General features: G+C 36.8%; 1 pseudogene; it reads right to left on the bottom strand.

Annotated features, from left to right (window-relative positions):
* Positions 1-20,092: 20,092 nt before the first annotated feature.
* Positions 20,093-21,032, bottom strand: LOC130884056 (taste receptor type 2 member 125-like; annotated as a pseudogene).

Below are 21,032 nucleotides of genomic sequence, written 5' to 3'. Positions count from 1 at the left end.
CATGTCTCAAGAATTTTTAGAAATATACAGCATATACACTAACTTCAGGTTTCATATGTAATAATAAGCAAAGAAACCAATGGTTCAGTTGGCTTCTTGAAAGTCCTGCATTTTCTAAGTCAGGTTGAGCTCCATCCAGATGTTTGTTCCATAGAAGCCCAAAGTCTTTTTTTTCCTGACAATAAAGGACATGCTGAAATTTTATATGCTAACATGCAAATTCATACACATCTATTTGCATTATCTACATGTATTTACATTTCATATTTTAATCTGATAACTTGTGGTCTGAAAAGGGACCATTCAGAAACTCTATATCATGAAGGAGGAAACTAATCGAAACAAGCATAAGAGCTTTCTTAAGTAACAATGATATTTCAACATTTCAAATTAGGACTACAGAGAGACATATGCTCATGTTGGCCTAACTATAAGTTGTCTAATAACTTGATGTAGATAAGTAGTCCTCGAATATTTAAAATGAGAATAACTACTTTATCAATTATTCGGGCAAGAATGCACATGTGCACACACATACCTCACATTTTTCTATCTAAATTATTTCCACTTTAATATGACAGACTTTGCACTTAACATTGCTTATTCTTGTAACTAATTCTTTGTATCAAGATAGCCATGATGTCTAAAAAATGGTTTCAATTGGATACTAAATATAGTGATTCAATAAACTTAGGAAAATTTTCCTTTGAATATGAAAACTAGTATAAATCTATCTGAACCTCTGAAGCAGTCACTAGGGTGAGGGGGATCAAACTCACAGTAAGCATGCTCCTCACCTTCTGCCTGTTCTTCACCCCATAGGGCAATATTTTGTGAGCATCAATGACTTTGAGATATTTGCTTTTCTTTACATTCCCCCCATTATAGGCTTTATAATCAACTAACAACAGATGCCACACTCTCTGCCTGAGATAGAAAATAAATAGCATAATGCCACTGTTCTCTCCTAGCTGAAGGCAGCACAAGGAAATGAAACAATTTAAGAACCAATCAAAACAGAATGGATGCATTATCAACTTCATGTGATGTCAGAAAGGATCTAGGGTATTGCTGTGTGTAAAGTTCACACACTTTGTGGTCTCTAAAGGAATGATGAACAAAGAAAATCAGCTTGAACTGTTTGGAAAGTAAGGTAGGCCAGTATGAAAAATATTTTAGAAATTTCAGGAGCATATTGTGGTATCATCTTAGAGACTGAAATGTCCCCTGAAGCCTGTGAGTTCTGGGAGAGGGAGGAGCTGTGAGTAGTATTGCTGTACTCATTCCTATACTTTATACTAGGTTGAACACACCTTATGTTCTACCTGAACAGCCCCTTGGGAAAGGTTATCTTTGAGACAAGGGGAGAATGACATTAACACTTCATACCAAAAGCAAAGTAGCAAATTCATTCTTCAGATATTACTGAGTCTTTAACATTTCCTTGTAAGTTCTAATTTACACATATTTAGAAAGTACCATATTTCATCTTAATGCTGCAAATAACAATTCATATGCTGACAATATTGAGTTCACACATTAAAAGCTTTTAGATATCTCTCTTCTTGGAGCATTACAGCTAAATCATAATCTCAAATACACATTTTCAGTACCTGGATAGGGCAATATAAATACACAATTATCATCTTTCAATCTATAGGAACCCATACAACCTAATTTAATGGGGGTATGAAAAGAACCCTACTTCCTAAAAAATTTTAATTATTTTTTCTTTGGTGATAAGAATAGGCTGTGACCTGCTCTGCATTTCTTACAATTGAACAGACTTTTGGGGTGTGCCTTATCTTAATTTACTTGACTATACAATGTATCAGTTTACTCTATTTCTGGTAATACTGAAGCAGGATGACTGAAACTGTTATGTAAGTCAGCAACCACTCTTCTTTTCAGCAATGTATTATTAAATGAAAACTAAATGCATTGATAAAAGGTTACAATTTTGAACTTATCAAAAGAAATCAGAAAGATGTGGATGGATAGATGGATATGTAAAATAATCTCAGAGAAAATGAGCCTGTGAACTTATCAAACACAGTTGATTAAGGACTGATGTAACTTCAGTAAATTAAAGGAAAAAGAACAAAGCTCTTGATCATTTCTTAGCATCAAGGCAATAGAGAAAACCAGAGGGTTGTAGTACTGAACGGAATTCAGGAACAGGGACATCGCTGCATGCTCTGACTTGGTTCATGGAGAAGAGATGACCACCCACTTCCTCTTCAACAGAAAAGTACTCTGTCTGAGAATTAAATTAGGTGAAGGCTTCTTCTAAATATAAGAGTTAGAGAACTTGTGACAGTTTTTTCCTTATGAACCCAGCTGCTATTACAGATCATGGGAACAAGTGAGTCATACAAGGAATACACAAATTGGCAATAGCATGTGCAAGTCCTCTTATTCCACCAACAGCCTTTGTTTCTTTAGTCAATATCTTGTGCGATCTAGGTCATCCTGCTGATGGACTATGTTGTGATAAGAGCGGCGGGCTGGGTTCCTGCCACCCAGCTCCCAGCTGCCTGGCTAGCTTATGCCCCAAAATAACAACACACAAACTGTATTCATTTAAACACTGCCTGGCCCATTTCTATTAATGTGTGTAGCACGGAGGTAAACTTACCGGGAAGATTCTAGCATACGTCCATCCTGGGTCGGAGCTTCATCACGTCTGCTCTGGGGAGCAGTTGCATTGGCATCTAAGCTCACTTCCTCTTCCTCCCAGCATTCTGTTCTGTTTACTCCACCCACCTATATTCTAACCTATGAGGGACAAGCAGTTTCTTTATTAATTAAACAATTACCTTCCTCCATCAGGACTAGACTGGTTTAAACATCACAACTTTCTTTTCTTTTTTTTTTTCTATTGAAAAAAAAATTTCCGCCTCCTCCCAGCCTCCCATTTCCCTCCCCCTCCTCGCACTCCTCTCCCCCTCCCCCCACTCCTTTTCCCCTCCCTCTGCAGTTCGAAGAGCAGTCAGGGTTCCCTGCACTGTGGAAAGTCCAAGGTCCTCCCCCCTCCATCTAGGTCTAGGAGGGTGAGCATCCAAACTGGCTAGGCTCCTACAAAGCCAGAACACGAAGTAGGATCAAAACCCAGTGCCATTGTCCTTGGCCTCTCATCAGCCCTCATTGTTCGCTGTGTTCAGAGAGTCCGATTTTATCCCATGCTTTTTCAGTCACAGTCCAGCTGGCCTTGGTGAGCTCCCAATAGATCAGTCTCTCTGTCTCAGTGGGTGGGTGTACCCCTCACGGTCCTGACTTCCTTGCTCATGTTCTCCCTCCTTCTGCTCCTCATTGGGACCTTGGGAGCTCATTCTGGTGCTCCAATGTGGGTCTCTGTCTCTATCTCCATTCATCGCCAGATGAAGGTTCTATGGCGATATGCAAGATATTCATCAATATGGCTATAGGATAGGGCCATTTCAGGTTCCCTAAAAAATTTCCGCCTCCTCCCCGCCTCCCATTTCCCTCCTCTCCCACCACTTCTCTCGCTCTCCTGCCACTCCTCTCCCCCTTCCCCCACTCCTTTCTCCTTCCCTCTCCAGTCTGAAGAGCAGTCAGGGTTCCCTGCCCTGTGGGAAGTCCAAGGTCCTCCACCCTCCATCCAGGTCTAGGGAGGTGAGCATCCAAACATTAAATTTATATCAATAAAACACAACTTATTTTTCTAAATGATGTTCAAAGCCCTTATGTATGAAAGATTTGGATTCAAGCTTTTAGGCTTATGGGTAGTGATTGTTACAGGAAGGCTCTAACCTAATTAATGCTTCAATCTTCTTATAAATTCATAATTCAATATATAATTAAAAAGTGGGAGACACTATGTAAGTGGGTCCTGATTGATTAGAAGTGTGATGATGTGAGCATACATGCATATATCTGTCTCCAGTCCTTCTGTCTCTTTCTTTTTCTTGATTTCTAAAAATGTCTCTCCTGTCATGCATTCTTAATAACCTGATTGCCCTATCTTGAGACCAAATCAACCATATAGAACAAGACAACCCTCTGAATCCATGAGCCAAAGGAAATCTCTCTTTAAGTTGTCTATGTCTCAGTGACTATCATTGAAGAAGAGGGAATAGAAAAAGGATAAATCCAAGAGACACTGGACAACTATAAGGAAATATCTAGATCCAACAGGGTAACTACTCATATGAACTCACAGCACATTCAAAACCTTTGTAAACTCACATTAGACCAAATCTCATCAGAGAGAGTCCAGTTAGGAATACAATCTTACTCCTAGCTATAGGGTAATGGAAAATGTTAACTTTTTTTTTTTTTTTTTTTTTTTTGCTTTTTCGAGACAGGGTTTCTCTGTGGTTTTGGAGCCTGTCCTGGAACTAGCTCTTGTAGACCAGGCTGGTCTCAAACTCACAGAGATCCGCCTGCCTCTGCCTCCCAAGTGCTGGGATTAAAGGTGTGCACCACCACCGCCCGGCGGAAAATGTTAACTTCTAAAGGAGAGAGAAATGGTTTTCTCTAGGAGTACAGCTCCTGATAACATGATTATGCTCCAATGGAAGACCACACATAGAAGAATGTCTGGGCAGCAAAATTATTCTTTGTTTAGGACAGAATAAAGGACACAAAGGTAGGTGGGTAGGAACAGGGGCTGAGTCTGGGAAGAATTAGATTATGGAGTGTGAATATGAATAGAACATCTTGTTTGAAATTCAAAACTCTTAAAGAATTAATAAGAAATAAAAACTAAAAATAGAAAAAATATGTCATTCAAAATTTTATATATATACACATTGAGCTACGTCTTCTTTTTGGGGAAGGGTTTGAGACAGGTTTTCGCTGTAGCTTTGGAGCCTTTCTTGGAACTAGCTCTTGTAGACCAGGCTGGCCTCAAACTCAGAGATATCCGCTTGCCTTTGCCTCCTGGGTGCTGGGATTAAAAGTGTGTGCCACCAATATTCAACATGAGCAATATCTTCTTATTTGCTGCTAATATAATTTTATCATTATTTATATTTTTCTTTGATATTTAAGTCCTCTTCACACTTTTCAAGTAGCTGCTTCAGAGACTATTCCAGTAATACTTTCACTAAAATTGAATAATCAATCTTTTACTCTGAAAGTGACTACATGTATACAGAGTGCGGGTACACAAAGAAGTCAGAGACAGCAGGTCCAGTGCAGCTGGAATTATAGGAAATTGTGAGCTGTCTAATGTGAGTGCTGAAAATAAAATTTGACTCCTCTGCATGGGCAGTAGCAGTGTTAACTACTAAGCCATCTCTTCAAACCTTGGCTATTAATTGTAACAAATACTTGTTCTCATCTCTGACATTTTCTTCTGAATCATTTTTGGATTATGTCAGGTTTTCTTTTCAAATTGGACAAAGTCTCTATCAATTTTATCATCCTCTTGAAGGAATGAACTTTCCATTGGGTATTATGGGGATATTTTTATTTTATAAATAAATATTATTAAAGCTATTATAATCAATTAAAATTTAATATATTAAATAGTATAGTTAATTTTATTTAGAATTATAAATACAATCAAATTCAGGTAATAAGTTCACATTTTTGGTGACTAAGATTTGTACATTTTCTTTTTGTTTATTATTTCATTTCTTTAGCATAAACCCTTATCCTTAATTTTTCTCTCTGTGTTAGCTTGCCTAAGTGTCTGTGGCATGATTCCATTCACAGTAGCTTGAAAATCAAGTTTTGCTTCCTCATAGTTCAAGAGGATATATGTGAAATCAAGAGGCTGGCAGATTTGGATCCTGGTGAGACTTCTTTTAGTAACTGGTAGAAGAACACACACCCATGGAGCTTCATGCTATTTACACAGACTCCTGAATCCTTTCCTCTTCTCAGGAGGACTGGTTTCTTCCTAGTAGAGTCTTGATTTATACCTTCACTTAATTTTACTGATATCCTTTAAATAGTTACCATCAAGTACAAGCACACTGAGAGTTAAGAATTCAGCATTTGGAAACAAATCGGTCTGTGACTGTCTTTATAAAACAGGCCTATTATTAAATATTGCTGTAGTGATAGGAGTGATGGGCTAACTTATGCCCCAAAATAATTACTCAGAAACTGTATTCTTTAAATACTGCTTGGCCCATTAGTTCTAGCCTCTTATTGGCTAATCTCACATCTTGATTAACCCATTTCTAATAATCTGTGTAGCACCACGAGCTGGTGGCTTACCAGGGAGATTCTTAACCTGCTTCCGTCTCAGAGAGAAGAGGCATGGTGTCTCTGCCTCACTCGGCTTTCTTTCTCCCAGAATTCTGTTCTGGCCGGGCGGTGGTGGTGCACGCCTTTAATCCCAGCACTCAGGAGGCAGAGGCAGGCGGATCTCTCTGAGTTCAAGGCCAGCGTGGTCTACAAAGGGACTTCCAGGACAGGCTCCAAAGCTACAGAGAAACCCAGTCTCGAAAAACCAAAAAAAAAAAAAAAAAAAAATTCTGTTCTGTCTACTCCACCCACCTAAGGGCTGGCCTATCAAAGGCCAAGCAGTTTTTTTATTAACTAACCAATGAAAGCAACAGATAGATGAAACTCCCACATCATTTCCCCTTTTTCTGTTTAAACAAAAAAAAAGGAAGGCTTTAACTTTAACATAGTAAAATTACATATAACAAAACAGTTATCAAGTAAGAATTATGGTTACAATATTTATATCTATTTTATCTTTTATCATAACTAAGGAAAATTATAACTATAACTAACCATTCTTTTTTTTTTTTTTTTTTTTTTTTTTTTTTTTTTTTTTTTTGGTTTTTCGAGACAGGGTTTCTCTGTGGTTTTGGAGCCTGTCCTGGAACTAGCTCTTGTAGACCAGGCTGGTCTCGAACTCACAGAGATCCGCCTGCCTCTGCCTCCCAAGTGCTGGGATTAAAGGCGTGCGCCACCACCGCCCGGCTAAACTAACCATTCTTCAACTCTATCAAAGACCCCAGAATATAATATTACCTTAACAAACAAGAAGGTCAAAACTCTAGAAATGACAGAGACACCTCGCTGCCTGGACAGTCACCCAAAGTTCCTCTGTACCGTTGGGGCATTCGTCTTCGGCCTACAGGCCCATAGTATCCAGCAGACTCTTCCATGAAGCAGGAAATTTCAAAGACAGTTCAGCCACTTTCTGCTGTGTCCTGCAGAATGTCTCGCAGACTCTTTCATGAATCAGGAACCCTGAAAGACCATCTCACCTTTAGGCAAGGTCAGCAGTCCTCTCTCTGTGGGTTCTCTGTGTCCAGTTTATGCAGCAGTCCATGCAAGAGCAGTTTCTTGCCCAAATGGCTATCCAACTCCATAAGGAGCCTCTTCGATGCCCATCCTCCTCTTGAAGTAGCTGGTGCTGCCAGGAGCAGACACGTCTCATTGTCATGAAAAGCCCTAAATTATTGAAACATTTAAAATTCCATATTCTATAATCTTTGAAAGATATGAAGAATGCCTATCTAACTGAAATATATCTCTATATATCTAGAAAATCTAACATGACTACAAGCTTGACTATTATTGATGATTATCCATTAACAACCTATACTTCTAATTATACATTACATTTTGAAACGAATTACACAATCACAATACCTTAATAAAGAACAGAAATACATATACATATAACAAAAGTGACCTTAAAATCCATACCAATGCAAATTATTCATATCTATATCATTTTCCCCATTTAATGTAAAGGAACATTGATAAACAATGTTTGGGAATATGGGCGCAGTTATTTCTCTCCAAACTGCTTCCTGATGAATGGGAGCGCTGTTAATCGGATCTTTTATGGTATAACCTGTTGGGTGAAGTAAATTTCTGAAGGTATTCACGGTGACCTTTCAGGAGGATGTGATCTATCATACCATACTGGGATAGAAGCAATTCACAGGGTCTCATCCTCTGTGAAAGCAAAAGAAGACCCTCTCCAAAGCATCATATCCTTAGACCCAAATTCTGAAGTCATAATACTCTTATGATATCCATTCTGGTTCCACTTGGCAGCCCATATAATGAAATGTCTCTCTGTACTTAGCTCCTTCACAGTCAAAAATTTTAAAGAAAAGACAATAATACAAAGGATCCATACACTCTGGGAATTTTCCATTTTTACGTGGCTTATTTTTCTTTATTTCTTTTAATCTATAACTATCTGTACTCTGTCTCTTTGTTGTTGTTCCTGGCACCCAGCTGCCTGCATGGCTAGCTTTATACCTGAAATAATTACACGGAAACTGTATTCTGTTAAACACTGCCTGGCCCATTAGTTCCAGCCTCTTATTGGCTAGCTCTTACATTTTGATCTAACCCATTTCTAACGATCTGTGTAGCACCACGAGCTGGCTTACCAGGAAAGATCTTAACCTGCGTCTGTCTGGAGTGGGAGAATCATGGCGACTCCTGACTCAGCTTCTTTCTCCCAGCATTCTGTTCTGTTTACTCCACCCACCTAAGGGTTGGCCTATCAAATTGGCTAAGGCAGTTTTCTTTATTAGTTAATCAATGAAAGCAACAGATAAGATACAAGACCCACCTCCATCATCTCTTTAAAGACTTTACCCTTTTTTTAAACATTAACTTTATTTTCTATATTTTTTTTCTTCTCTCTCCCAAGCCTACATACACTCATCCAACATTGTGACCCATAGAGGTCTTTTATGTCTGAATCTGTCCTACTGTGAATCTGTAATTCTTTACTGTCCAGGAGCACTTCTTAAAATGCTAAGCATGTTCTTAAAAACTTAAGTTGCATCATGTAGGGGTAATATGGTGCCACTTATTTACTGCCAGTCTAAACCTTAATTGTGCTGTTATTACGGTAATTACGAAAGTTCCTACCTGAGACCAGCACAGTTCAGCATGGCAGAGCTGAGCTGCTCCTGCCTCAGAGCCATTTGGTGTCCCTGAGTCACACAGTTCCAGGCACACAGCAGTTCCCATTGCCATCAAGCAAGCCATAGCACTTTACTCCAAATGCTCCATTCAAAGGGTCTGTCTCCCACATGAGCCAGACAGAGATCATGATGGCAGTACAGCCCAGAAAGTCAGCATTTAAAAACAGCCGTTTTTTTCCTGCCACTGAGTCAGGAAAATTTCTTTGCAGCAAGCCACCCACAAACAGCAAAATGCTGTCTTAAATTCTCTCTCTCTCCTTTTTAAGCCCCCTCAGGTTTTACGTGGCATTAGTTAGCCATGTTGGGCAGCCACTCTGTAGCAAGAGGAGCAGTGGGCTGCATCCTGCCACCTGGCTAGCTTTACCCAAAATAATTATATGGAAACTGTATTCTTTAAATACTACTAGGCCCATTAGTTCTAGCCTCTTATTGGCTAATTCTCACATCTTGATTAACCCATTTCTAATAATCTGTGTAGCACCATGAGCTGGTGGCTTACCAGGGAGATTTTTAACCTGCTTCCATCTCAGAGAGGAGAGGCATGGTGTCTCTGCCTCACTCGGCTTTCTTTCTCCCAGAATTCTGTTCTGTCTATTCCACCCACCTAAGGACTGGCCTATCAAAGGCCAAGCAGTTTCTTTATTAATTAACCAATCAAAGCAACAGATAGATGACACTCCCACATCATATTGCAGTGAGAATGCATGTGTAGGAAATTATACAAATCACTTTAAAAACATATTTTAGCCAGGCGATGGTGGCGCACACCTTTAATCCCAGCACTCGGGAGGCAGAGGCAGGCGGATCTCTGTGAGTTCGAGATCAGCCTGGTCTACAGAGCTAGTTCCAGGACAGGCTCCAAAGCCACAGAGAAACCCTGTCTTGAAAAAACAAAAACAAACAAAAAACAAACAAACAAAAAAAATATTTTAATGAATTCTTAGAGAATTTCATACATATTCAAACATATTCACCCTCTCTTCCATGTCCTTAAGCTGTGTCCTCTTTCTATTTTAAAATTTTATTTATTTTACATATTAACCACAGACCCCTTGCCCTTCCTACCTTCTGCTCCCCTTCCCTCCCTCCCAACCCATTGTCCATCCACTCTTCCCAAAGGGTAAGGCCTCTCATAGAATTCAACAAAACCTGGCACATTAACGTAAGGCAGGACCAAGCTTCTACCATGCCTCCATGTATCAAGGTTGAGCAAGGCATTCCACCATAGGGAATAGGCTCCAAAAAAATCCAGCTCATGAATCACGAATAGATCCTGGTCCCATTTCCAGGGGCCCCTCAACAGAACCTATCTAGTATCGTTAGTGTTGCTTGTATACTCCTATGGATATGGCCATCACTGAAGCACATTGAGTCCACCAGGCAACACAACTTAAAGAAAGCTATTCACAACTAGCTGAGTCATTCAAAAGTAGTGGTAATTAATGGAATAAATAAGGACAGGTTTTGAGGTAAGAATATGAAGTCATGGCAGTATAATTTTTGAGCATTTCTTTTTACTAAATGAAAATAAATTTTCCACATAATATATTCTAGATCATGGTCTCCCTCCCACAACTCCTCCCAGATCCTTCCCACTGCCTCCCCACCAACCGAATTCCATGGTGAACACTTAATAGTAAAATAAAATTATTTTCTAGCAAGTGATTTTTAGAAAATCTTTCCTGTGTTTGAATATTATATTTTTTTCTTTTGTAATTATTTACTATTTCTAAGTTCTTTCTTATTTTTACTTTGATTTTTTAAATAAATTTTACACATATAAGGTTATAACACAACATATGTGCATTAATAAGTATATTATGGTTTATATTAATTAACATGTGTCGTTGTTTTCATTAGAAATGAATGATGTATACAGGGAGAAAGTTAATTACCCTTCACTAGGATGAGTCCCTTACTGGTTGTTCAGTGCAGGGTGGTCAGCCTTAAGACACACAGAAAACAAAGAGGATTCAGTAGGTTGTATTTCTATATATTTGTACACACACACACACACACATACTCACTCATCAAATAAAATCAAAGACAAAGAGGTAGGAGGGATGAACTCAAGAGAAGGCAGCTAGGAGGGACTGGATGAAGGAAAATGTGGGAGTAAAGTGATGTAATTCTTTCAATTAAAAGTATTTTTTTAAAAAAATATGATAACATTTTATGAAATAACACATTTTGATACTTATAATGAATTTTATCAATTCAGGAGCAAATAATTCAGTGTGAAGAAAATTCAACTCTTTTATCTGAAAGCTAAAAATATTATTTTTAACTGCTGCTGAAAACAACTAAAAAAAACATTAAATTTACTGAGGGAACAGTTATTAGCACAACCATAGAACATTGGAAAGGTTACAGATGTTTCATTAAAAAGCCAACAAAAACAAAACTCTAAAATCATAAGTAGATCAACAAATCATTATATGTAGATCATACGTTTCAGTCAGGGTTTCTGTGTATAACAACCTTGGCTGTTCTGGAACTTACTCTGTAAACCAGGCTGGCCTTGATCCAACTCACCAAGATACACCTGCCTCTGTGTTGTGATCCAGCTGCCCTTACTCCCCCTGACTGACAGCCGGAACTTCCTTGTGGTCTATAATTGACAATGATGTTTGTGTTCTTTCTGGCCAGTTGGTCTCCACAGAAGGAGTAGAGGTATAAAAGGTTGCTGGGCAAAATAAAGGTTGCTTTCTTCCACCTGAAAAGAAGCTTCCGTGTCTCCATCCTGGCACCGCCTGCCAGTCTTGGCTATCCAGGCTGTGCTGGCGCAGCACCTCTGCCTCCCAAATTGCTGGGATTAAAGGCAAACACCACCACCTGGCACGATCTTCTAATTACAAAAACAAGTGGCTGAGATTAGCACACAAAGCTCATGTAACATTTTATCAAAGTATTCTGACTTCCCATTCAGTAATCACAATCATAATATATCCCATTACATATTAACCAGAACTTCCCATTCAGTAAGTACAATCACTGTATATACCTTCATACCTTAACCAGGTGTCAAAACTGAGCATCTGAGGAACCCAGCTTCTTTAAATAAAAATTATTATGTGAGTTGCAAAGATATACAAAATATCAGTTATCTGACATAATAATAACACCCTATGTTATGTGGTTACCTACCAAACCTTCTACCATCTGTTCTATGATGTCTTGTTTGCATTAAAAAGACTCTAGGAACCAGAGGAGATAAGTTCAACACATACTTTATTATTTAATAGATGAATAATATAACATAAAACATGAACAACCCATCAGTCTAATTTGGAAAAGTAAGACAAAAACAAAATATTGATCAGATTATAAACATACAAGATTGTATGTTACTTAAGACTCATCAGCCCTGAGCACAAGCTAAAAGACAATATGTCTATTAAACTAAGTTTTTCATCAGAATTGCAGTGTTTACCTGTTTCATTCACTGTATGCAATTTTTCACTATCTTGCTATTTCTACCAAAAAAAATCGATGTGAAAATCACTTACACAGATCAAAAATCTTAATTTTCTTACTACTTATGTGAGACCACAACTCAATAAAACCCCTGCCCCAGTTTCCAACTTAGGCGTTTTTATGTTAAAACTGGGTTAGGGCAAAACAGGATTATCTGTGGGCCACAGAAGCAGTCTTGAGACTGGTTGCACCTGCCAAAAAGGAAAAACACCCAGTCCTTTGTGTAATCTATCAAAGCCCTAAGGGGCAGAAATTGGCAGAAACTGGCTGAAACTGGCTTGATCTAGACTTGTTTTTGTCCTGATGTTGACCCACCCCATATGTTAATTTGAATTGACCAATGATGTTGCTGTTGCTATGCTTCCCCGGTATGTGACCCCGAGACCCTATAAATACTTGCTGAAAAATACACCGGTGGCTCAGTCTCATGAGAGTACTGAGTCACCCTTAGGCACCTTTAACAATAAGAAATCCTCTTGCTGGTTGCATCCATTGGCGTGGCTTATTGAGTCTGGGGGATCCTTCCTTGAACCCTAGAAATTAGGGTCTTTCACTATGTAATGTAGTAGTTATACTAAATTTTGTTCCAAAAACAACCAGATTGATCATCATAATTAAGTCCTGGATCCTGATGGTATAAGGTAAACAAAAACATCCACACCTTTGTACGATATTCAGTGAGTAAACTGTCACTTGACAGACTTTCCCATTCTTGAACATTGTTGGTGGGAATGCAAACTTGTACAGTCACTGTAGAAATCAATACAGAATTTTTAAGAAAATTGGGACTCAATCTGCCTCAAGACCCAACGATACAACTTTTGGGAGATACCCAAAGGATGTTACATCCTTTCACAAGGACACTTATTCACATGCTCATTGTGGCTTTGTTCAATAGGGGAAGAAACTGGAAACAACCTAGATATCCTTCAAGTGATGAATGGATAAAGAGAATATGGTACATTTACACAATGATGTATTCCTCAGCTGTTTTTTTTTTAAAAAGACATTATGAAATTTTTCAGGCAAATGAATGCAACTAGAATAGAAAATCATCCTTAGTGAGGTAACGCAGACCCAGAAAGACAATTATGGTATGTACTCACTTCTAAGTGGATATTAGCTGTTAAGTAATAACCAAATTATAATCCACAGACTCATAAAGGTCAGGTAAAGAGGAGGGCTATGATAGAAGCATGAAATTCCCTGGGATGTGGAATTACAAAAGATTCTGCATATGGACTGGAGGTAGGTTGGATCAGGAGCTGGAGGAATCAGGACAGAGAGGGGGAAGACATGGATGGATAGTGTTTGAGGATGGATGGGATTGGAAGACACTTGGGAGTGGTATGGAAACCAAGTTCAGCAGAAACTTTATGTAATCTAAGAGGGTGGTTCTAGAAAGAGACCTGGAGGTCCCCATCAGGTCAATTGTTTAGGAGATCTAGGAACACTACAGAAGAGGTGTAGGGCAAGGAGACTGTGGGAGTCAGAGATGTAGGACACTAAGAGAACATGGCCCATCAAATAAATTAAGCAGGGCTCACTTGGGCTCACAGAGATTGAAATGGCAAGCATGAGGCCTGTATACATCTGCAACAGGCTTACAGAATATGTTTTATGTCCATTAGCTTGGTGTTTTTGTGAGACTAACTACAAAAGGAGCTGGTGCATCTCTGAGTCTTCCCTGCAATTGAGACCCTTTTTCTGTTATTGAAGTGCCTTATCCAGCCTTGATATGAAGCTTTCATATTTTCTTATTGTATCTTGTCTTATCTTGTTTGGCATATATCTCTTTGAGGCCTGCTATTTTGTGAAGTGGAAATGGAAGGAGAATGGATATGGGATAAAGAATGTGGTAGGAGATGCTGTGGGAGCACATTCCACTCCTTCAACCAAAAGCCTTTAAGATACTAACCCACTTGGGTGTGATCTCTGATACTCTAAAAGCAGTTATATAGCGTGTGCCCACTCTCTTGCTTCCAGTTCCCACTTCTGGCTGCTAGACTTTGTTCCTGTTCATGCAGAGGGCAGTTATCTAAGACAGTGATCTGTAAGTTTTCTTTTATTATTTGTAATTCTGAACTGATGTGGGATGATTTTGTGACTTCCATCATCAAGGGAAAGCAAGGAAGAGAAAAGGTAAAAGATATATTTCAGTTGGGATGCATTGTATGGAAGGAGAACCTATTTTCAATAAGAAAAATGGAATATGTTTCCAGATGCAAATCACTTATTCATAATAGGTTTTCATTATGCAGCTACTCTAGAGAAGAATAAAGTGTGTTTATGACATTTATTCTTTATAGGTTTTATAAAGACATTTTACACAACTATATCATATAGTTTAACATATACATTCTCAATTCTATATTTTGTCACCACCTTTACTGTTTTCCAGCAAATCTCTTCTACTACTGTGTGTGTGACAGACACAGAGAGAGACATAGAGATTATAACTATATCACTATTGTAGGCTTGGATTTTTACTATAAATTATATAGATAAAACATGCATATATTAGTACTGCATCTTTAAAATATAGGACCCATACGGGATGAACACTAAGATATTTGTATTTTAAGTCTGACTTATTTCACTTAACATCTAATCTTCATTGGAATCCACTTTCTTGCAGGTGACATATATTTGTACCTTTCTATTTCTGCTTAAAATTAATATATGTGTTATAGATGGATAGATAGGTAGATAGACAGACAGATAGATAGACATACATGTATACATATATATTTATTATCCTTTTATCTGTTGTCAGACATATAGGTCTATTCTATCACCTGGCTATTATGTTCACAATTAAAATGAGCAGAGACATATAATTATTTTTGTTGTCTAGCCATTTAGATTTTAATGTATTCACTGTATGCCACTATAATATATTATATAATGACCTTTAATGTTTCCAAAAATGAATTGTTCCATTCCTTGGGTGGTCATGTTATTTAGTAGCAAACTTAAGACAGGGAGAGAATAAACAATAAAGTATATTCAAAAGAGCCATTATTTGTTAATGTTCTTTCCTCAATGCTTATGTACCTATGAATTCTAGAAGGCCTTTTTTTAAGTTCTGTGAAAAATGTCACATGTTAAAGTACCACAGTATGCTAAAGATTGGGGGTAGTGAAAAGTTTTCTATAAAACACTATGATTCCCAAAGTACACAAAATAAATTCACTAATCCATTTCATGTTCTTGACTATACAACAATCTTTTCTTGCAGGTGTTAGAAGGTAAGTTCAAATGATTAGGCAGTATGAAAATAAACATATATGCTTTTCCTTGTTGTGAATTTTGTTTGGCTCAGTATTTGCAAAACTGAAGTTTTTCAGGCTTTTACACTTCAACTAGTAAAGTTTAAAACTTAATTTATGCAGCATGTTACAAGTTTTCTACTTTGGTTCAATATTTCTGACAAAATTTAGTTTGAAGTAACCTGTCTGCAAAATTTTCCTTTCAAAACCTTCTCTTTTTATTGTTTGATTGTTTATTTATTTTTTTGTTGTGTGTTTTTCTGTTTGTTTCATTTTATTTTCTGAAAAACTCCTAAAAAGTTTATCATTTATGCGTGTGTGTGTGTGTGTGTGTGTGTGTGTGTGTGTGTAGATTCCTTGTTTACTCTAAGTTTTTGGAGATATCATACATAAGTACTGTCTTACTACATTGTGACTCCTCCCTCTTTCTATCCAGTGCTCACATGGATGGCTTGCCTTACAAATTTGTGACATCATCTTAATCATTATTGTTACATATAAGCATACACATATGTTTATATATAATATATAATATTATATAGTGCTACAAAGACAATATGTAATATTGCATATATGATATATATTATCTACTAAGGGATCTGGATATAGTTGGGTATCTTCCAATGTTATAAGTGATAAAGAATAAAATTAGCATAAGAAAATTAAATGAGAAAGGGAATGGGAAGACAAGTTAAAGTATAATATTGATTGAGATATCTATATGAAGGTCTTTTGAAATTCCCTTAGAAAAACTACTACAGTAGGTGGTTCATATGTGTGTGAATGAGAGACAGAGAGCAAGATTTAAGTGCAGTTACCATATAATGACCAAACTCCACATCATATTCATCATATCAAATAAAATCTCTATTGTCAGAAATGAGTTACTTTTTTGAGTTGTTGGCCAAAGAGTTGCTATAGAACTTTCTAAACACTACAGGCTATTGTTAATGCTCTTCACTACCCTGAAGAACTTGACAAAAAGACTGCTGGGGGAATGCCTTCAGTCAATGGCCTTTGAGATGCTAGACCACTTTGAGCATGGCCCTGTGTACTATAAAACAGATGTAAAACACATGCACATCTGTCTGTCATTATTGAACATTTGGGGAGTTGCTTGTTTGCACTTCTTGTTTACCCAAGTAATATTATTTTCCTTTAGATGCTGGACCACTTTTGATGTGGTCTTGGGTGCTATAAAAACAGATGTAGAAATGTGTGCATCTCTCTTGGCTGATGGATTCATTTCCTGTTTCTCACTCATGCAGAGGACCATTGATCTGTGAATCCATCCCTAAATTAAAAACCCCTTTTTACATTCTATTCTGTGTTAGGGCAGAACTACTTTATTGTAATCGTCAACAAAAGACCATGTTACAGATGTCACCAATACTTCTGACATGTAGCATGGAGAGATCTCACTGTTATTCAACTGGAAGCTTCAAACCTTTAGGCTAATGATCAGTTCTGGAAGTTAAGTAATCATCAATCTCACTAAAATCTTAACTTTGTAAGATGTAGTTACAACTTGCCTGCATGATATGCCCACTTGTGTAATAGTGTCATGAACTAAATTACAGAGAAATCAACCACTATTTTATTAGATTTAAGGCCCACTCTATGAAATGGATCCCATACCATATGTTGTAAACGAGACCGAGACGCTACAATAAGATCGGTCATAAGCACAAGAAAAATTACTTTTCTGATAAATGAGCATAACAAAAATGACTATTAAAAACATATTGCTTTACCCATAGATCACTAAAACCTCACTAAACCCTCATCAGAAAAGTTCTTGCAGTTGCTAGCAGTTATCACAGAAACCTACAACCAAACAAGAAGAAGATAGTGAATATTTTTGCGGTTTGTATTCTTGTTGGGATACTGGTAACACATTTCTCTCTGCAAGATTCAGGAATCTATGTAGAAGAGAAGGTAGACAGGTTGTAAAAGCCAAAGGTGGCAAATGGCTCTAAGGAGACAGAATTTTCCAGACACAAAAGGGCCAGGGCACTTACAAATTCATAGAGACCATGACACATTACAAGACCAATATAAGTTAAATCCAGAAAAAAAAAAATGTCAGTATGGAGAAGGGAAAATGGACTTAAAGTTCCACACCTAACCAAGAGGATATCTACAATTTATAACTTTGGTGGCAGGGAAATCAATTTTCTTTAATAGAATGATGCTGCATATAGGCAGGAGAACACACAGGAATAGTTAGTTGACCAACACATATGTGGATTCCATAATTTTGTTTGTTTGATTGTTTCATTGGTTGGTTTTGTTTGGGGATTTTATGTTTTTTGTTTTTATTTCTAATAAAGAGAGAGAAAGAATATTATTTGGGTGGGTGGTAAATGGAGATCTCATAAAAGTTTGGAAAATGGAAGGAATATAACAAAAATACATTGTATAAAATCCTTATTTATAGGTATATGATTTATGGATATTTATTTATTCAGAACATTGAAATATCTTTACAAGGTTTCTCATGTCAGTTAACTTGACATTTTTCTTTTTGGCCACAACTTACTCTTTTTAGACACTTTCTAGTTTTATTTTGCATCTGATAGTTTCAAGTCCCACTAATTCAAAGGTCAAACAATATACTTTATTCAATATAGTATTATGGATTTGATTATATATCATTGTTTATGTGCCACTATTAACATATGTCAGTTTAATTCAATAAACAAGAAATATAAAATTTTCTTATAAATAACAATACTTTTAATCTCAGTAATCAGGAGGCAGATGCAGGCCGATTTCTGAGTTTGAGGCTAGTCTAGTGTACAGAGTGAGTTCCAGGAGAGCTGGGAATATACACAGAAACCCTGTCTCAAACAAACAAACAAACAAATAAGAAAAAAAAGGAGCTCAGTGGTTGGGAGCACTGTCTGCTCTTCCAGAAGACTACTTGGGTTCAAGTCCCCAAACCCACATAACATTACAACTCTCTGTGACTTCAGTTCCAGGGGATCTAACACCCTCACATAGACATAAATGTAGGCAAAGCACTAATGTACATGAAATAAATAAATAAAATAAACACAGTACAAATTCCATAATGTACTAGATTTTTTGAGAACAAATAGAAATTTATTTTCTGTAAAGATAATCTAAAAATATTTATGTCATAACTTAGTGTTTCACTTCCCATTGAAGCACCAAGAAATATTCTTTCTGGTTCTATGATCTAACAGTTACCACTATGGACTCTGAAATTATTCCTACTTCTGCAAAACCAAGTCACTAAAACAACTTCATTACATTTTATTATGAGGCCAACACCAACAGATGAAAATTTCCATATTAAAAGGAAAAAGAAACATAATGATTAAAATTACATGCAGATTACATGAACAAGAAACAGTGAGTTTGACATAGAAAATTAATGTGACACTTCCATAAAGCTTCTGGCTGCCAGTTCAGAAAACACATGTAATCCCCACACCTCTATATATGTATTACTAGGTCCTAAACTTTTGCCACATTAGATCTCATTTTTTCCATGTGAAAACTGACGTTGCACAGGTGAAATCTGTAGAATGCATAAATATTTAAGTTGAAGCCACATATATGACACCATCTCTCTAGTAAGTGCCTATAAAACACATCAGTTTTCTATTTTATAATGTCTAGTTTTCATTAGAATGGTGACTTACTTCCAATTAATAGACTATTTAATCAAAATGCCACCATGATTTTGAGAAGATATAAAAACTATGATTTGTAAGTCTACATAGAAAATTTTATGATAAAAAACATTTTTTCTAGATTAGAAATTATTTTATGTGTATAAAATTTATTGATTTTTTACTATTTCATGGGTGTGTGCATTTAATTGCAATTTTATTATTATATCATTATTTACATGCATGGATGTCATACAGCTGTATGTATGTGTACTTGTCAGCACATGTCTGTGTATTTAGAGTTACACAATGGATGTCCAGTTCTATGAATTAATCCTTATAGTTTTGATATAGGGTCTCTAATTATAAACTGAAGTTTGCTGTTTCTGATAGACTGATCAGCCAGTGATTCTCAGAATCTACCTATGTTTGATCCCTAAGTGTTGAACTATGTCTATCTTTTACTTGAATGCTAGGGAGCTGATTTGAGGTTTTAATTCTTAAACAGAAATAGTAAATAAAAAATTACATCATTAACTCTCTAACAGGAGTGGGTATTTCTATAGTATAAATTAATCATTTGAAAATCTCAAATAATTTACAGCCATTGAAATTTTATTACTGAAAATATTCTTACATGTACATGTTTTATATTCTCATTCTTCTTCATAGTTGTTTTCAGTTGGTATAGCACTTACTTCTTACAGGATGCAATTGCATTTACAATATGTACATTAAAATGAACAATAATTTCTTATGAAGTAATCCCAATTGAAAATATTCAAATTATTCCCCACCTACTGTGTCAGAGACTCAAGGGTGCACATCCTTGGATCTTGCACCTTAATGCTGTCAGTACCAGAAAAGAGATCTGCCTCAGCTTACTGTTTCCCATTATTAGGACAAATGAATGGAGTGATGGAAAAGCAATTATACCAACACGGAAAATATTTTTGAAAAAAAATATTTTCTTCAAACTCATGACTCCAAAATTGTATGAAAAGAGAGAATGTAAAAATTACATACAGCAGGAGAAAGGCAACTATAGCTTTCAAGGCTGTGATGTGAGCTGTGATGCTGACATCTCGGGAGCTTTTGGTAATGTGCTTTATCTTCTTCACATGTTTCCACAGGGAGAAGATGAGCAGAAAAAACATTGTCATGGACACAGTGAAAGGTATTAATGGGAACATAGCATTTGTTAATACAAGAAGCCTTGTAATATGTGTAAATTTTTTTAATTTGCAGCTGTAAGATACATTTGCTTTGAACTGATCCATCCACATGTCTATTTGTATTTCCACCACTAAAATATTTACAAACAAGAGGAATAGAGAAATCAGCAATGCCACTGGAACCACTTTTGTAAATCTCCACCTTAAGTAGAGGAAAATAGAGTTAGAAAAATTGGCTACCTTGAGAAAATAAAGAATGCTGAGAATGGTGGCCATCCAGATGCTAAAATGGTTAAAAATTATCCAGATAAGATTAGTCAGTCTTACTATTTTTATAGTCACTTTTAATTCTGGGTACATTGAAAACATTGATATCATTATGTACACTGACCACAGCACAATGATCCTGGAGATGGCCAAAGCAGTGAGGCTCTGATCCACTGAAGAGATCTTTCTTCTCTTGACCCAGTCCATGATGTTCACCACTGCAATGAACCCATTCCCCAAATTTCCAGATATAAACTCCACATTGAACATTGTTGTTGATATCACTTGTATGGCATCTCTCAT

Source organism: Chionomys nivalis, chromosome 1 (assembly GCF_950005125.1).
Source record: "Chionomys nivalis chromosome 1, mChiNiv1.1, whole genome shotgun sequence".
In the NCBI taxonomy this organism is placed as follows: domain Eukaryota; kingdom Metazoa; phylum Chordata; class Mammalia; order Rodentia; family Cricetidae; genus Chionomys; species Chionomys nivalis.
The sequence above is the reverse complement of the archived record's forward strand: the minus strand, read 5'-3'. Positions and strand labels throughout refer to the sequence as shown.